This window comes from Pleurodeles waltl, chromosome 9 (genome assembly GCF_031143425.1).
Source record: "Pleurodeles waltl isolate 20211129_DDA chromosome 9, aPleWal1.hap1.20221129, whole genome shotgun sequence".
Taxonomy (NCBI): domain Eukaryota; kingdom Metazoa; phylum Chordata; class Amphibia; order Caudata; family Salamandridae; genus Pleurodeles; species Pleurodeles waltl.
In genome coordinates, this window is record NC_090448.1 from 1,184,886,716 (window position 1) to 1,184,906,828 (window position 20,113).

The following is a 20,113-nucleotide window of genomic DNA, read 5'->3' on the forward strand; positions in this document are numbered from 1 at the left end:
TCCCAGAAAACATAATGCCTTACAGCCAGTATCTTACTAGACTGCTATTTGGGTTTCCTTCTGAATTTCCACAAGTGCAAGGCACTCAATGGATGCCTAGCACATTAGCAAATTTCCTCCAGTAACTCACAACACCTGCAGTTGCGGTAGTGACCTAGGCTCCCACACCTGTTTCACTTCAAGTGAAACTCTTCTAGAGACTGACTGATAGCCTGTGCTTTGGTCACTGACATGGTCCATATCATGTAGGATTCTGATTGTCAACCAGGGGCAATGAAATTATTACATGAAATGTCTGAGATCATGTCATTACACCCGCCACGTAACTAAAACTTTGTTCACGTAAAAATCCTATTAAAGGAGCACAGGAAATGCAGGAGCAGAGGGAAAATGTGAATTAACTGAACCCAAGCTGCTGATGTTACTTTAGCATTAAATGTGCCAACACGCCAAAAATAGACACATGAGTGCATTTCAAGCTAAATGAAATTTCGGATTGCCAAAGCCGGTGTATCTCCTAAAAACATGTACTGACATGCAAATTCACAGTTTTTTTGGGCACTTTGCATAATTTCTGCAAAGGAAATTTACGCAAATTTCACACAGGACTAGTATGAGCTTCACAGCATCAAGGTCTCTTTCCCAAAACTCCATAGCCATAAAAATGAGTGCAACAGGGTCCACTCAGGTCCCTTCACCCACCAGCAATAAACTCAACTGTTCTACTTTGGGTATCTGATTCTCCTCTCTATCATGAACATGGGTAGTGGATGTCACAGCCAGTGCCTTCTCAGTCTGCCCTGATCAGCTTCCTACTTTTCTCTAGTTTAGGCAAATCTTAGATGGCCACAGTCTCCTACTGAGACTGAGGTGCAATCTGTGCACTGGTCAACACAACTGACATTTCCCAAGTCATGTAGGCTTCTTGTCCTGGTACTAAACCGGGGGCAATCAAATAATTGCCCAAAGTACATACAGCACCTTACTTCTCTTTCAATCCTGCCCAAAACATGGCTGACTTACCATTGACTTATGGTTCAGCTTGGGCAATCATGTACTCCATGCTCTCTCCACTGGCTACTTATCCCGTTTCACTAGCACCAAGGATACTCTCATCAGGTGTGAGATATGTCCTTTCAACCATAGTCCTATGAGCTTCTGTTGGTTCCAGCTGTAGGAAAATGGCTCCTTGTTGCAGTTACCCCCCCACTTTTTGCCTGATATTGATGCTGACTCGACTGAGAGTGATCTGGGACCCTGCTAACCAGGCCCCAGCACCAGTGTTCTTTCATTAAAAATGTACCATTGTTTCCACAATTGGCACACACCTGGCACACAGATAAGTCCCTTGTAAAAGGTACCAGTGCTACCAAGGGTCCTGTGACCAGGGAAGGTCCCTAAGGGCTGCAGCATGTGTTGTGCCACCCTAAGGGACCCCTTACCTAACACATGCATACTGCCATTGCAGATTGTGTGTATTGGTGGGGAGAAAAAGGCAAAGTCGACATGGCATCCCTCTCAGGATGCCAGGCACACAAACTACTGCCTGTGGCATAGGTAAGTCACCCCTCTAGCAGGCCTTAAAGCCCGAAGGCAGGGTGCACTACACCACAGGTGAGGGCATAGCTGCATGAGCAATATGCCCCTACAACGTCTAAGCCCATTCTTAGATATTGTAAGTACAGTGTGGCCATATTAAGTATATGGTCTGGGAGTTTGTCAAAACAAACTCAGCAGTTCCATAATGGCTACACTGAACACTAGGAAGTTTGGTATCAAACTTCTCAGAATAATAAACCAACACTGATGCCAGTGTTGGATTTATTACAAAATGCACACAGAGGGCATCTTAAAGATGCCCCCTGTATTTTACCCAATCCTTCAGTGCAGGACTGACTGGTCTGTGCCAGCCTGACACTGAAAGACGAGTTTCTGACCCCCTGGGGTGAGAGCCTTTGTGCTCTCTGGGGCCAGAAACAAAGCCTGCACTGGGTGGAAGTGCTTCACACCTCCCCCCGGCAGGAACTGTAACACCTGGCGGTGAGCCTTCAAGGCTCAGACCTGGTGTTACAATGCCCTCAGGGCACTCCAGCCAGTGGAGATTCCCGCCCCCTAGATGATCCCCCACTTTTGGCAGCAATTCCAGAGGGATAATGGGAAAAACAAGGAGGAGTCACCCCCTCAGCCAGGTCCAACCCTAAGGTGACCAGAGCTGAAGTTACCCCCTCTAGGAAAATCAACTATCTTGTTAGGGAGGATTTAGCCTAATAGGGATAGGGATGTGCTTCCCTCCCCAAAGGGAGGGAGCACAAGGAGGGTGTAGCCACCCTCAATGACAGTAGCCACTGGCTACTGCCCTGTGACCCTAAAACACCCCTACATTCAGTATTTAGGGGCGACCCTTAACCCAGGATTTCAGATTCCTGACGACCTACAAAGAAGAAGGACTGCCTAGCTGAAAAACCCTGCAGAGAAGAAGGAAGATGACAACTGCTTTGGACCCAGCCCTACCAGCCTGTCTCCAACTTCAGAGAACCTGCACCAACGACGCACCCTGCTGGCCCAGCAACCTTTTCCGACTCAGAGGACTGCCCTGCAGCTACAAAGGATCAAGAACTCCCGTGGACAGCGGACCTGTCCAACCAAAGAAAGAAGAAACCATCCCAAAAGTGTGAGTCCCCACCACTCTGCACCCAACGCCCTGGCCCATGTCAAGAGAAACCAATGGCCCATAGAGGACCCCCAGGCCACTCCGTCGACGTGTCCACCCTGGGCTGACCTCTCTGCACCACCACGACGCCGCCTGCAGAGGGAATCCCGAGGAGCCCCTGACCGCGACTGCCCGGGACGAAGATATCAGACGCCTGGAGAAGCACTGCACCCGCAGCCCCCACATCCGTGAGAAACTGACCACCGATGCAGGAGTGACCAGCAGGCGGCCCTCACCCTTGCCCAGTCAGTGGCTGGCCCGAGAAGCCACCTGTGCCCTGCCTGCAACGTCTAATTGACTCCCAGGTTTCTCCACTGAACCCTGTTACTAACCTGATGCCGTGTTTGCCCACTGCACCCGGCCACCCATGTGCCGCTGAGGGTGTGCTTTGTGTGCCTACTTGGGGGCCCCCCAGTGCTCTACTAAACCCCCCTGGTCTGCTCCCTGAGGACGCGGGTACTTACCTGCCAGCAGACCGGAACTGGAGCACCCCCAGTCTCCATAGGCGCCCATGTTATTTTGGCTCCGCATTGACCTCTGCACCTGACCGGCCCTGTGTTGCTGGTGTAGAAGGCTGACCTGACTTAAAGTGGTTACCTCGTGGTACTTGCACCTTTTGCAAGGTCCAATTATCCCTTATTAGTAGATTAGTAGTGTTCTAGCAGCTTAGGCTGATAGAGGTAGCTATAGCAGAGCAGCTTAGGCTGAACTAGGAGACATGCAAAGCTCCTACTATACCACTTATATCACTTAGCACTATACCATAAGACACACAATACTCAGAGTTACTAAAAATAAAGGTACTTTATTTTAGTGACCATATGCCAAAAGTATCTCAGAGGATATACTCCCTTAGGAGGTAAGTAAAATACACAAAATATACACACAAACCAAAATCAGGTAAGTAAACAGTTAGAAAAATAGTGCAAACACTGTAGAACACAATAGAATACAATAGGAGACAATCGGCCTAGGGGCAACACAAACCATATACTCCAAAAGTGGAATGCGAACAACGAATGGACCCCAGGCCTAGTGTAGTGTGTAGAGGGTCGCTGGGAGTGTAAGAAAACACTAAGGATGTCCAAGATACCCCACCCCAAGACCCTGAAAAGTAGGAGTAAAGTTACCCTACTACCCCAGAAAGACAGTAAAGTCGAGATAGGGGATTCTGCAAAGACAACAACTAGATGCAAAGCACTGAGGACGGATTCCTGGACCCGAGGACCTGCAAAGGAAGGGGACCAAGTCCAAGAGTCACGCAAGTGTCCGGGGGGGCAGGAGTCCACTAAGCCCCGGATGAAGGTGCAAAAGGGCTGCCTCCGGGAGGAAGAAGCTGAAGATTCTGCAACAACGGAAGGTGCTAGGAACTTCTCCTTTGGTCAGAAGATGTCCCACGGCGTTCTGGAGGATACACGCAGAAAGGCTGCAAACAAGCTTTGCTAGCTGCAAGAGTTGCGATTGAGGATTTTGGGTGCTGCCAGGGCCAAGGAAGGACCAGGAGGTCGCCCCTTGGAGGAGGAGAAAGAGGGGGCGCTCAGCAACAGAGAAAGCCCATGCAGAAGCAGACAGCACCTGCAGAAGTACCTGAACAGGCGTTCAGAAGATCTGAGCATGGCGATCGTCTCAACACAACAAAAGAGGGTCCCACGTAGGCCGGAGGTCAACTCAGCGAGTTGGGCAAATCAGGACGGAGTTCTGGGGACCTTGGCTGTGCTGTACACGAAGGAAGTCATGCAAAAGTGCACAGAAGCCCTAGAAGCTGCAGATCACGCAGTACACAGGATTACTGTCTGGCGTGGGGAGGCAAGGACTTACCTCCACCAAATTTGGACAGAAGGACCACTGGTCTGTCGGAGTCACTTGGATCCAGCCCCTGTGTTCCAAGGACCACGATCGTCAAGATGAGTGGGGACCCAGAGGACAGGTGATGCAGAAGTTTGGTGGGAAGATTACGTCGACCCACTGGAGATTTCTTCTTGGCTTCCAGTGCAGGGTGAAGGCAGACAGCCCTCAGAGCATGCACCACCAGGAAACAGTCGAGAAAGCCGGCAGGATTAGGCGCTACAATGTTGCTGGTAGTCGTCTTGCTACTTTGTTGCGGTTTTGCAGGCGTCCTGGAGCAGTCAGCGGTCGATCCTTGGCAGAAGTCAAAGAGGGAGATGCAGAGGAACTCTGGTGAGCTCTTGCATACGTTACCTGAAGAGAAACCCACAGGAGAGAACCTAAATAGCCCTCAGAGGAGGATTGGCTACCTAACTAGGTAAGAGCCTATCAGGAGGGGTCTCTGACATCACCTGCTGGCACTGGCCACTCAGAGGTCTCCATTGTGCCCTCACACCTCTGCATTCAAGATGGCAGAGGTCTGGGACACACTGGAGGAGCTCTGGGCACCACCCCTGGGTTGGTGATGGACAAGGGAGCGGTCACTCCCCTTTCCTTTGTCCAGTTTCGTGCCAGAGCAGGGGCTGGGGGATCCCTGAAACAGTGTAGACTGGTTTATGCAAGGAGGGCACCATCTGTGCCCTTCAAAGCATTTCCAGAGGCCAAGAGAGGCTACTCCTCTCAGGCCCTTAACACCTATTTCCAAAGGGAGAGGGTGTAACACCCTCTCTCAGAGGAAATCCTTTGTTCTGCCTTCCTGGGACTGGACTGCCCAGACCCCAGGGGGGCAGAAACCTGTCTGAGGGTTGACAGCAGTGGTAGCTGCAGAGAAAACCCCAGAGAGCTAGTTTGGCGGTACCCGGGGTCCATGCTGGAGCCCCGGGGATGCATGGAATTGGCACCCCAATACCAGATTTGGCTTGGGGGACAATTCCATGATCTTAGACATTTTACATGGCCATGTTCGGAGTTACCATTGTGAAGCTACACATAGGTATTGACCTATATGTAGTTCACGCGTGTAATGGTGTCCCCTCACTCACAAAGTCCGGGGAAATTGCCCTGAACAATGTGGGGGCACCTTGGCTAGTGCCAGGGTGCCCTCACACTTAGTAACTTTGCACCTAACCTTCACTAAGTGAGGGTTAGACATGTAGGTGACTTATAAGTTACTTAAGTGCAGTGTAAAATGGCTGTGAAATAACGTGAACGTTATTTCACTCAGGCTGCAGTGGCAGTCCTGTGTAAGAATTGTCTGAGCTCCCTATGGGTGGCTAAAGAAATGCTGCAGCCCATAGGGATCTCCTGGAACCCCAATACCCTGGGTACCTATGTACCATATACTAGGGAATTATAAGAGTGTTCCAGTGTGCCAATCAGAATTGGTGAAAATAGTCACTAGCCTGCAGTGACAATTTTAAAAGCAGAGAGAGCATAAACACTGAGGTTCTGGTTAGCAGAGCCTCAGTGATACAGTTAGGCACCACACAGGGAACACACATAGGCCACAAACTATGAGCACTGAGGTCCTGGCTGGCAGGATCCCAGTGGCACATATCAAACACACTGACAAAATAGGGTTTCCACTATGAGCACTGGGGCCCTGGCTAGCAGGATCCCAGTGAGACAGTAAAAACACCCTGACATATACTCACAAACAGACCAAAAGTGTGGGTAACAAGGCTAGAAGGAGGCTACCTTCCTACACATAGACACAGGTGTTGCAATTTCTATGTTTAGCTTTGTCACTCCTCTGATGATGTAACCAGGTCGTCCACAGGGGAGACTCTAGCTGGAGGGGAGTCCGACAGCGATGGTGACTAGTGCCTTATGGAGGAACAAGAAGTCAAAGTCAAAGAACATGATCTATGCCTTCTTTGAGAACTGGAACGGTAATGGTGATGTGATCTGAAGAGAGATCTGGTATGCGGAGATCTGTGAAATCGTGGTCGTTTACTTGGTGTTCTCCGCCTGAGTGGACTCCTAGATGTGCCTGGTGTCCTTGATGGCGTAAACACAGACGTAGGTATATGTCTGGATGGAGAAGAGGGTCTTGAATGTTTCGAACCTGGCGTTGAGGGAGACGTGGAGATTGTAGTGGGGACTTATCTGCCTGTGGTGCATTCTCTGCATGAATAGATCTGATCTCTGAGGAAAGAAATTTGCTTCCTAACGTCAAGAATATTGGCTATGACATTGATCTGGGCCTGTCTCACTGTCGTTGTATTTCACTTGACATTGATAGAGCTTGACCTTGAGCGTCTCCAGACGACGATATTGGACCCTCCGTAGGTGGTGTCAATGTCGCGTGATGTGAGATAGGCCTTGACGTCGAATCCTGTGCCATCGACACCTCTAGTGGCGTCAGAATAGTTGACGGTGAACCTGCCGCCGACAATGACCATGCCTCGACGGTGACTTCTCCGACGTCAGTTGTGTCGATGGTGGTTGGACAGGCACTCTTGATGTCGATCCCGACACTGACGAGGAACAGATAGGTTCTTCTTTCCTCCTAACTGATGACTGTGGTGAGGAACGTTGCTTTTTTCTTGACCTTCCTCAATGTCCCCGAGAGAAGGGCTCTGTAAAGGTGGTTTTTGACCACCCCCCAAGGCCACTTGAAGGTCTCACCTGTCTGTCTTGAAATGCATGAAGTCTGCTTTTCTCTCTGTCTCTGAGAGTCCTTTTTTCCCAGGGTTTTACAGTAGTAATGTATCTCAGGATTATGACAAGCTGATAAACGAGCAATGCAGACAAAATGAGGGTCAGAAATTCCCATCTTTCTCCCACAGGAGGGACATTTTCACTGATAAAAACTCTATTTTTTAGTTAAAAATGTTTTTAAAAGTACAAAATGTACTTAAAAACGTCGAATGAAGTCAAATTCTTTTGAAATTATGTGAGAAATTTCCCTTTTTCGTCACAAAAATTCAGGAGCAAGTGCTCTGGGATCCTTTCTGGAGGAGCCGGAAAAAGAAGTGACCTGTCACCTAGCTGTCACCTTTCTCTGACATCTGAGGCATGGTGGGATACTGGAGGTCTCTGAGGCCTTAAAGGCACAGTGCCATTTATTGGCTCATGTTAATCTGAATGCAGCCTATTGGCTAAACATATCTGTGCTTTTCATTACAGTTTTCTCTTCAATAAACATAGTATTGTTATTTATGTCTCCTTTCGTTCTGAGTTTCAGAAATTCTGGAGTTCTTTTTCATAGTTATTAAAGGAAACAAAGAAAATTAGACACGTTTTTACCCAATATAATATAGGCTGCATGTCTATGTATATTTATATATATATATGGATATGTATATATGTTATGTGCTCTGGGGTCCCCGAACGCGGGGGGAATAATTCAATGCTTATGACTTTGATGAAGATCCCTCGGAAGAGAATACTGAAAAACTTACTGCGCATCGAAGACCACATGGGGGTCTTAGAACAGGAAGCAGCTACAGATCCCACATGTTCGACCGACCTACAGGAGGCTATAATACAACACGCAGAAACACTAGAGAAAATTGAGTCCTTGACAATATAACCTACACTAATAGAATGCATGCAGAAGGTGACAGAGCTGGTACTTTATTGGCCCACATGATCCAGCCCCCAAGCTCCCCCATCCTGATACTGTCACTTTACCCACAGGAGCACACTGCACTACACAATTAGAAATCAACATTGCTTTTCAAACATATTATGACACTCTATAGCAAGCAGGCCCACCCCAGCACCTCAACATAGGCTAATAGATCATTTAAGACTCCAGCAAATCTCCAGAAACGAGCACACAACACCAGCAGCACAAGTCTCAAAAGAGGAAATACGTATGGCCATTAATGAGATAGCACACAACAAGACACCAGGAGTGATGGGCTGCCCATTGAATTCTATTCAATGTTTTCCACATGCTAAGTCCAACGACTGGAGAAGCTGTATCACACTGCACTAGATGACGGCAGACTACCCCCCCCACGACTAGCGAGCCCTTGTCACCTTCCTGTTGAAACCAGGTTAGGACCCTGAGGACCTATCCTCCTATAGGCCGCTGTCCCTTTTAGTCACAGATTATAAAGTTCTTAGTAAGGTGCAAGCACACAGATTGATCCCCTTGCTTCTGAAACTTATCAGTATTGACTGGTGTTGCTTTGTTCCCCGCAGGAGTACATCACTAAATATTAGGCACCTTTACCAAATCATGGAGGTTATCAACAACCCCTTCTCCAGAGCTGGCTGTACATCACTAGACTTACAACAGGCGTTTGACTCCCTAGAGTGGAGTTACGTATTTCTGGTGTTACAAGAATTTAATTTCTCACCAGTCTTAGAAATTGGGTTAAGATTCGTTACGCATATCCAACAGCCAGAGCTCGAACAGAGACATACATTTCTTCTGAATACCTAATATCCTGGGAACGCAACAGGGTTGCCCACGGTCCCTACTGCTATCTGTCCTCGAAATAGAACCACTCGTACAAAGACTACGCCAGGAAGGGGCAGAGTGGAACAAACCAGGAAAATATCAAGCACACAGTCTCCTTATATGCAGATGAAATGCTTAGATATACTTGTGATGTGACAATGTACCGGACCCCTGTAGCCAAAATCCTCCAACTATCTGGAGACTTATCCGGCTTGTGGGTCAATCACACCAAATCAAAAGCATTCTCCTTTTAGGACATCTTACCATCTGGATCGATCCCGTTAAGAACAAACCAAATACCGGTAGCCCAACAAGCCTTTTGATACCTAGGCATGTAGATTTACTGGACCCACACTTACTTGACGGAAACCTTTTGAGGGCAATAGCCTCACTCCGAGCTCAGATGAAATTCTGGGTTACCCTACCATTGTTGGTGGTGGGCCATGTGGCCCTGGCTTAGATGATGTTGCTCCAGAAGCTATTATACTATTGTAGGAAGCTGGCTCTGTATATATATCAAAGTGATGTATAGTGTGCATAGAGTCCAGGGCTTCCCCAGAGGCTTAACAGAGGCCAAAGTAGATAATACTAATGCTCTTATTTGTGGTAGTGTGGTTGAGCAGTTAGGCTTATCAGAGGGTAGTGCAAAGCATTTGTTGTACACACACAGATAATAGAAGCACACACTCAATGACTTAACTCCAGCCCAATGTTTTTTATATAGCCAAAATATGCATTCTTAATTTATTTTTAGATCCACAAGATTAATTTCGCAGGTAAGTACCTTCAACCTTAAAAAAATCGTATTTCACACAGCAATCAACAGTACTTTGTTTGACATAGGTAAGTAATACAGTTTTTTGAATTATTGACAATACTCTGTTTTAAAAATGGACACATTACAATTTTCGGAAACAGTTCCTGGGGGGAAGAAATGTTAGGTCGGTTTACAGGTAAGTACAACACTTACAGTTTCAGCCTCTGGGTTTAAGAAAGTCCACCAGTTGGGGTTCAAGTTAACCCCAAACACACACCACCAGCAACAAGGGTCCGGCTAGGTGCAGAGGTCAAAGTTGAGCAAATTTTAACGTGGACTCCTATGGAGTCAGGGGGTACTTGGAATCAGGCCTGGCTGCAGGTAAGTACCCGCGGGTCAGAGGGCATACCAGGGGGGATTAGAAGACCTCCGGAGGGGCAACAAGTAGGCACCAAACAAACACCCTCAGCAGCACAGGGGCGGCTGGGTGCAGGATGCAAACAGGACGTCGGGTTCCCAATGCTGGTCTATAAGGATACCCCGTGGGTCACTCAGAGGCTGCAGGCGACGTCCAGGGCATGTCTCGGGCACACCACTGGTCAGACAGGGAGGAGGGCCGACTGCTGAATGTTGAGGCCCCAGGGGTCGGTTCCTCCAAGGCCTGAGAGCTGTGGGTGCAGTGTGTTCTTAGGTGTCGGATATCTTCGTCCAGAGCTTCATGGTCAGGGGGCCCTTGGGATTCCCTCTGCAGGTGTCGTCATGGAGGGGTGGAGAGGTCAACCCAGGATGGACTCTTGCTTGAAATCCCCTGGGGATCCTTTCTTGCTGGTTGGACTACCTGGACACGGGCCGTGGGCTTCAGGTGCACAGGGGTCAAGCATCCGGAGTGAGGTGAGAGTCCTTGGTTGTAGGTTTTCTTTAGACAGAGGCGCTGTCCTTATCAGTTCTCGGTCCTTTTGGGTGCAGCGCAGTCTTCTGGAGTTGGCAGAGGTCGCTGGTCCCATTGGATGCGTCGCTGGTCTTTTTGCAGGGTCATTGAAGAAGGAGACAGGCCGGTAGGGCTGATACCAAAGCAGGTGTTGTCTTCCTTCTTCTCTGCTGGGGGTTTCAGCATCCTTCTTCTTCTTGTAGGTCACCAGAAACCTGATGAGCTGGGTTCAGGGAGGCACTTAAATCCTAGATTATGGGGCGCTTTAGGGATCAGAGGGCAGTAGCCAATGGCTACTGTCCCTGAAGGTGGCTACACCCTCTTTGTGCCATTCCTTTGAGGCTCATCGCCAAGTGTTGCACTTCCTGTAGGGGGAGGTGTGAAGCACTTCCACCCAGGACAGGTCTTGTTTCTGGCCACAGAGTCCACAAAGGCACTCACCCCATGTGGTCAGAAACTTGTCTGAAAGTGGCAGGCTGGCACAGACCGGTCAATCCTACACTAGCGGTTTAGCTAACATACCTGGGGCAACTCTAAGATGCCCTCTATGCATTTTCCAATAAATCCCACACTGGCATCAGTGTGGGTTTATTGTGCTGAGAAGTTTGATAACAAACTCCCCAGTATTCAGTGAAGCCATTATAGAGCTTTGGAGTTCGTAATGACAAACTCCCAGACCATATACTCAATATGGCTACACTGCACTCACAATGTCTAAGAATGGGCTTAGACACTATAGGGGCATATTGCTCATGCAGCTATGCCCTCACCTGTGGTACAGTGTACCCTAACACAATTGTGAGGGACAGGGAGATTTAACCAAGGTCCAGTGTACGGCCTCCCTGGGTACTGAACAATACAAAATGAGTACACTGTTCCTATAGAAGCAAATAGAAAAATGAGCACAGGTTTGAAAAGACACTTCTTAAGTTAGAAGCAAGAGCACTCACACATCCAATGGATGTCATGCTTCATCATAGGGCCAGCTCCTCGTCAGGCCGGTGCTGCAATGCCTGAAGGGCCCCACAAGGGAGCACTTTACCAGAGATCTTAATCAGGAGTGTTTGCCGGGGTAGGAATCAATTTAATCTTACCCTCAGGAAAGAGCAGGAGAAAAAGAAAAGATAAAATTGGCTCTGGGACCTCCGAACAACTTGTTTTTATTGACGTGGAAACTCTAGGTCAAAATTAAAAACATACAGGAGTGGAGAAGGAATGAAGTTCCGCCACTCTGCTTACAATACCAAACTAAAAAGGACAGTCTCCCTTTAGTTGATTTTTACGGTCAACATGTTTTGTGCCCGAAATGCCTCTACAGATCGTGCGGTGCTTTATCAGGACCAAAAGATAAGTCCTAAGCTACAGTATGCACCCTAATAAGGTTTGGAGAAAGAATTACTCACATAGCACACTACACTGCTTCCAGCCTAAGTAGGTGAACCCTCCCATATTAGGGATCAAGGGCCAGATGTAGCAAACGATTGCGACTCGCAAACGGGCCGAATCGCAATTTGCGACAGTGCAAAATCAGAAATGGGATGCAAAAAGCCCATTTCTGACTCGCAAAAAGCGATGGGACCCGTTTGCGAGTCGCATCTGGTGCGACCCCATTTTGCGACCCGCAAATTGCAAGTCGCAATTTGCGAGTCGCAACCCATATGCAATTGCAACTCGCAAATTGCGACTAGTCGCAAAAAGCCCAGTTTGCATGTCCCATTTACCACTAACTCAGAGCAGGTGGTAACCATTACCAAAGTATAAAAGGGGACCCAGAAGGCATCTGGGTTACTCAAGATGGCGGAAATATACCTGATAGCAGTGAGGAGGAGAGTCTACGCAGCCCAGCAGAGGAGGAGGAGGGGCCACAGACAGGAGAAGATATATAGAACCAGGCAGACTCTTTTTCAGCAAACTGAAGAGGAGATCTATGACAGCCATTCTAGAATTAATAGATTTACTGAAACCACAGCTAGAACACAAGACTCTGCGTGGCTGCGCCATCCCTACGCATGTGCAAGTACTATGCGCACTGCACCTCTTGGCCTCAGGGAGCTATCAGGGGGTCATTGCCGTGGCAGGTGGGGTATCCCAAAGTGCAGTGTCAAGGTTCCTCAGGGCATTCCTAGAAGCCTTAGTCACGCACATGTCTCACTTCATATACTTACCAAGGAATGAGGCAGAAATTAACAGCACCAAGCTGGACTTTTACCGCATTGCCCACTTTCCTCATGTCATAGGGTGTGTAGATGGGACACACATTCAAATATGCCCCCCTGCTAATCTGGAACACATTTTCCGCAACAGGAAGTGTACCCACTCACTCAACATACAGGTTGTTTGTGATGCCCATTATGTCATCACGGACATCGTAGCTAAGTTTCCTGGCAGTACCCATGACTCATACATTTTTAGGCATAGTGGGATACATCAACGCCTGGAACGTTTGGAATTTGGAGATGGTTACCTCCTAGGTAGAGCCACAGACACTTGCAGACATACACACAGGTCACTGTGCATGACAATCTGGAATTCCTAACCGTGTACTTTTGTGCCCAACAGGTGACACTGCATATGCTCTCAGGCCTTGGATCATGACTCCGTTTTTAACACCCAGAACTGAATCAGAGAGGCAATACAACAGTGCGCATAAGAGGACCAGGAACCTGATCGAGCGCACCTTCGGACTGCTGAAGGCAAGATTCAGATGCCTCCACCGCAGTGGAGGCGCCCTCCAATACACCCCCATTACCGCTTTCAAAATTGTGGTCGCATGCGCCATCCTCCACAACATAGCCACCCGACGTGGGCTACCTCTCACCCCTGCAGACCCAGATCCTGATGATGAAGAGCAAGAACAACCACATCGCCATCATGGGGATAGGAGTCTAGCTAATCAAGGCAGACTGAGACGGGACCACATTGCAACGCAATATTTTGGACGGTACGGCTGGTCCCTGCTGCGTCCATGGTGATGTGCCTACCACTCCTCAGCACCCTACTGTCAGTGGCAGAGACACTGCTCACTGTTGAGCCCTCCTCCCAGGTGTATTTGTTAACTTCCTGGCTGTGATGTCATCATCATGTGCCAGGAAGTGTTTCCAGAGTGTTCTGGTATGCTTTCTGGAGTGTTCTGCTGCACCTGCAAGCAATTTTGAAGGTAATCTCAATTTGCGACACCCACTCGCTAATTGCGAGTTTGTTTTTTGCACACTCGCAAACAGCGACCTCGCAAACTGCGGACTCGCACACAGCGTTGCGAGTCCTGCTGCGAGTTGCAAAATCGGATCGCTTTTTTTTCTGACATTCCAATTTGCGACTCGCATTTTGCGAGTCGCATCAACTCGCAAAATGCGAGTCGCAATTTTTATTTTTGCTACATCTGGCCCCAGGTTTCTTGGGACGGCAGCCATCGAGTAGGTCTTCGGCGAGGGACCGCGCTTAACATAGCATCGTTAGTCCAAAGGTTCGCTTTGTTCCAAGGAACCTGATCCCTTGGGAGGAGAGGAATTGGAGGAAAGGTGTAAGCATAGATTCCTGACCATGCAATTGAAAAAGCATCCCTCCATGACCCCTGTTGGTGATGGCAACTTGCGTAAAACTGCCATTTGGTGTTCTGGGAGGTCGCGAAGAGAACACGGTTCGGTTTGCCCCACTGGAAGAATATTTCATCCAGTGTCTTCTGGTCCAATTCCCATTTGTGAGGAGATGTTGTCAGCCTGCTTAAAGAATCTGTAATGGCATTCTGATGCCCTGGAATTTGTTTTGCCTTTATGTGCACCAAAAGTTTAAATCACCAACTCCAAATTTTTTGTGCTTCCTGGGATAATAGATTTGAGCGAGTTCCTCCCTGTTTGTTGATGTAGTGCATTGTTGTTGTACTGTCTGTTCTGACAAGAACTATTGATCTGCAAATTCTTGGAAGGAAGGCTTGTAATGCCAAATACACTGCTCTCAGTTTGAGGAGGTTGATGTGAAAAGTGCAGTGAGTGGGAGGCCATTTGCCGCTTACTTCAGGATCTTGTAATTATGTGCCCCATCCGTCCATCAATGCATCCATTGTTATGGTTAACAGGGGAATTTGAGCTAGGAAGTGAGGGCCTCCTGAGACATTTGCACGGACCGTCCACCATTTGAGAGAGGTTATCATGAGTGGAGTTATCTGGATTATGTCTTCGAAGGACCCTTGCACCTGTTTCCATTGTTTGTGTAGCTTCTCTTGGAGCGGGGGCATATGAAGGAGACAGTAGAGAATCAGACTGATACAAGATGACATCATTCCTATCAAAGATTTGTAACGTCAAATTGAAAGAGACTATTTTCTTTGTGTTAATTTTGCTAGGGCAGTTAGCTTCTCTTGTCTGTCTAGAGTTGGTTATGCTTTGGTTTGTTCCGCATCCAATATAGTCCCCAGGAAGGGTATCCTTCTTGATGGCTGGAGAACAGATTTCTCTTGATTGAGAGTGAGACCCAAGTCCTTGAAAAGATGTGAGTTCGCTCTGATGGATCTGTGTGCTGACTGGATATCAAGTGCTTTTACTTGCCAGTCATCTCAGTGGGGGAAACTTTGTGCCCTTTCTGCCTGAGATAAGCTGCAACTGGAGCTAGGCATTTGGTAAAGATCTGGGGTGCGGACTTGAGCCCAGAGGGAACGACCTTGAATTGAAAATGCCTGCCGGCTACCTTCTGTGACTTGGGAGAATGGGTATATGAAAGTAGGCATCTTGAAGGTCCAGGGAGGCCAGGTAGTCCACTCTGCAAGATGTCCTGTAATTTGACCATGCTGAATGTTTGCTTCTTCAGGTACTTGTTGAGCTCTCCTAAGTCCAGGATCGGTCTCCATAGGCAAGACTTTTTTCGAATCAAGAAGAAGCGGGAGTATTTACCCCTTTGAGAATAGGGTATGACTTCTATTGTTTCTTTCCGTAACATGATCGCTGCTTCTAAGTTGAGCAAGTGCAGGTGTTTTTGTTGTACTAGAGAAGGTGGTGTCAATGGGGGTATCTGTACAAACTCTAGAAGGTGGCCAAATTGAATTATGTCTGTAGGAAAGTACCCTCTTTTTGGCATAGCTACCCCCACTTTTTGCCTGAAGTCAGTGTGTTTTGACTGTGTTCATTGGGATCTTGCTTACCAGGACCCCAGTGACTGTGCTCTAACCCCTAAAAAGTTTGGTTGCTCCTGACTAGTACACCCCACAATTGGCATGCTGGTTCCCCAATGTAAGTCCCCAATATATGGAACCCGGGTACCCAGGGCATTTAGGTATCAGGGGTTCGCCATGGGCTGGAGCATGTATTGTGCCACCCAGGGGAGCCCAGGCAAAATGTGTCTGCAGGCCTGCCATTGCAGCCTGCATGAAAAGGTGCATGCACCCTTCACCACAGGTGAGTGTGCCAAGTCTTTGTAAGCCACCGCTATAGCAGGCCTTCCTAGCCCAGAGGGCAGGGTGCATGTACCTGTGTGTGAGGGTAACCCTGCATAAGCATGGACTCCAGCTCCATTTTCCTGGACTTCGTGAGTGCAGCAAAGCCATTTTAGCCGTGTACTGGACATAGGTCACTACTATGTCCAGCTACATAATGGTAACTCCGAAACTGGGCATGTGTTGTATCAAACATGTCGGAATCATACCCCAGTATTGCTGCCAGTATTAGTTGTAATATTGCATGTACTCTGGAGGTCCCCCAACTTTGCTCCTACCAGTTTGCAGGGTTTTCCCAGGCAGCCTGCGCTGCTGCCACCCTACAGACAGGTTTCAGCCCTCCTGCTGCTTGACCAGCTCAAGGCCAGGAAGGGAGAACAAAGAATTTCCTTTGGGAGTGGGAGGCAACCCCCTCTCCCTGTGGAAATAGGTGTTACATGGCGTGGGTGGGGTAGCCTCTCCAAGCCACCGGTATGCTTTGAAGGACACACTTGATGCCTTGCTTGCATAAACTGGATTGCACCAGTCCAGGGACCTCCGGTCCCTTCTCTGGCATGAAACTGGACAATGGAAAAGGGAGTTACCATTCCGCTGTCCATCACCAGCCCAGATATGGTGCCCAGAGCTCCTCCAGATGGCCACTTGATTCTGCCATCTTGAATCCAGGTGGGTAGAGGCGCCTGGGAGCATCTGAGTGGTCAGGTCAGGCAGGTGATGTCACAGCCCCATCCTAATAGATGGTCACCCTGCTAGGTGACCAATCCTCCTTCCTGGACTATTTAGGGCCTCCCTCTTGGGTGGGTCCTCAGATTTGACGTGCAAAATTCCAGAAGGACTCCTATGCAACGTTTACTTCAACTTCTGGCCACTGGTACTGCAGCTGGACTTCACAGGAACCTACAATCTGCAGCTCCAGCGACGACTGTGCTCTTCAACATTGTTTCTCCGGTTCCTTCCAGCAACTGCAACATTTCCCCGGCTGTGCATCCTCTGAGGGCAACAAGACTTTAGTCTGCACTAGAATCAAGAAGGAATCTCCCTTGGAGTGAACGAATCACTCCCCTGCATTTGCAAGCACCAACTGCATCAAAGACCGGCCAAGTGGATCCTCTATCCTGCAACTCTGCATGGATCCTGCAACAGAGGTGGTGGTCTGAAGTGGTCCCCTCTACCAGCTGTCCAACTTGGTTAGTGGCGAGTCTTTATTGTCTTTTTGCAGGACAGTAACCCTGTGCACCGCAACTCTTGAGCTACCAAGGCTTGTTGGCTCTTCTTCCAAGGAATCTTCAGGTTCCGTGTAGCCCCGGCCTCTTGCACCCTTCCCTGCAAAGCACAGTCTCCTGCCTGCTGCTCCAGCCATGTGGGACTCCTCTCCAGGTGTGCTGAGTGGACCTCACTGCGACTCCTGTGCCTGCTGCCTGTGGGGGCTGCATTCTCGACTTCTGGCTCTCCACACTGCTGAGGGTCGCCTGGGACTCCCCTCCTTGGGTTGAGTCCTCCCAGACTTTCCTGTTCCCAACAGCTCTGAAACTCCTCTCCTGTAACTCCTGTCAAGGCCTATTGGTGGCTTTTCCACTCCACTGATGGACTGCAACTCTTCTTCCGACGTGAGACATCGACTGCATCACTTCTGGAACTCTTCTCCTGCTCCTGTGATGCATAGCCGACTCCTGTTCTTCACTGTCGACCTTGTCCGGCATTCCCAGAAGGGTGGGTAGAGGCTCCTGCCCCAACTGGATGCTCCAACTGGAGGTGGACTTGGTCCCCTTCATTTGCAGGTCCTCTTCTGAGGTACTTACCTCTTCTCGCCAGGCCGATGGGGGTGGGGGGGCACCCTTGTACTTACCTTTTGGGGTTTTTAGTTCCCCCAGCGCCCCTCTACAGATTTCACTTCCCTGGGTGGGGGGCTGACTTTTGCATTCCATTTAGTTAGTATATGGTTTGGTCTCACCCAAGGGTCTTCATTGCATTCTGCTCTTTCTCTGTTTTCTACTGTTTTCTATGCCAACTTCTAATGTGTATATAATAGTGTGTTTACTAACCTGCTAATAGAGTATTGCCTAGTATTTTAGTATTTGTGTTACCATAATAAAGTACCTATATTTTTGTAACACTCTGTGGTTCTTTCATGTGTGTAAGTGCTGTGTGACTATAGTGGTATTCCATAAGCTTTGCATGTCTCCTTGATAAGTCTTGGCTGCTCATCCACAGCTACACCTAGAGAGTCTGGGTTCCTAGACACTGCTTACACGTCACTTATAGGGGATACCAGGACTTGGCATAGGGTGCTCACCACACACCAGGCCAGCTTCCTACAATGTCTAGTACCCATTGGTCCTTGGTTATTTGATGCCAACAATGCAACAATGGAGGTGGTCTTTCAGTGTTCCTTGAAGTCTTGATGGGGAAGAATGAGGGGTAGCCAGCACTTGAACAAAGTCACTGCCTACGGGAGGCTTCCCTGCCTTGCCTTTCCTCTTTGAGGAGGTCTACTGTATGCCGCTGAAGGTGGTTGCCTTTGCTGATGTTGGAGGAGTATGTTGGATACCTATACTGGTGGTATCCTCCACGAAATGAAGCCTGACCTCTTCCTCTGGCCCCACAAAGAAAATTAGTTACTTACTTGTAACTGTAGTTTCCAGTATTGGTATCTTTCATAGATTCACATGCTTGAATATTCCCTGTCGTGGAAAGTGGGAGACCCACGGTAACCTTATAACGCAATACATGTTAGTATCATAGGCTATAATGGCAATACACATTCTGTTTAATAGCCTATCTACTTCCTTTTTTTAAAAAAAAAGGACTAAATTTGACCTATGACCAATCAGACGCCAGCACCCTCTAGAACACTACCTCAGAATTTTGTGCACTAGTGTGCCCTTAACCTGTAGTATGACTGAGGGGAGCCTCTAACAGTAGGGGGGTGGTTCGCATGAAAGATACCAATACTGCAGAACTACAGTTACATGTAACCTATTTTGTTCTCCAGTATTGGATCTTTCATAGATACACATGCTTGAATCTGAATAGCAAACAATATAGTAGACTCAAATATACAATAGCTTTTGAAATACAGAATTAGCGGATGGTGGGAGAACAAGAAAATAGGCTCACCTTAATGAAAGAGGTGTTGCAACACTGCCTGTGCCACAGCCGTATCTGTCTTATGGGTCTTGTCCAGGCAATAATGTATTGTAAATGTGTGCCTGTTGGACCAAGTTGCCACCCTGCAGATGTGCTGAATCAGAACTTCTGCAAAGAGGGCTACAGACGTGGCCATGGCTCTCGTCGAATGGGCTGTTACTGAACCCTGTAATTTTTTACCTGTGCATGACAGTACTGAATAGTGGCAGCTATCCATCTTGCATTAGTCTGCTTAGTTACAGAGAGACTTTTCCTGATACCTCCATATGCCAGCAACAATTGGTCTGATCTCCTTAAGTGATGAGTTCTGTCTAAACAGAATTTGAGACACCTTTTTACATCTAGTGAGTGGAGGGACTATCCTGCTGGCGTCTGTGGATTAGGAAAAAACATTCTGAGACCAACTGGTTCATTCAAATGGAAATCCGATGGCATAACACGGTGTGCAGTGAACTACAGGAAAGGTTGTTTGATGGTGAAAGCCTGAATATCGATCACTCTTTTTGCAGAAGTAAGAGCCAAAAGTATTGCTGTTTTCCAGGTAAGACACTTTAGTTCGAATCGGTTCGAATGGTGGTTTTATTACCTGCCCCAGAACTACGTTCAGATACCACACTGGCAGAGGTTTCATAACTGGTAGAAAGGCCCTGAAGAGACCCTTGATGAACTGTTTGATTATTCGAGAACAGCTCAAAGATGGCACGTTATTGGTGCATCTAAAGTGCACTGTTGCAGCCAAGTGTACTTTTACCGGACAATGCAATAGTTTAGGTTTTGCAAGGTGGAGTAAGTATGGAAGAATCTGTTCTGGCAGTGCTTTGAGTGGGTGGATGTTCGAGGACTTC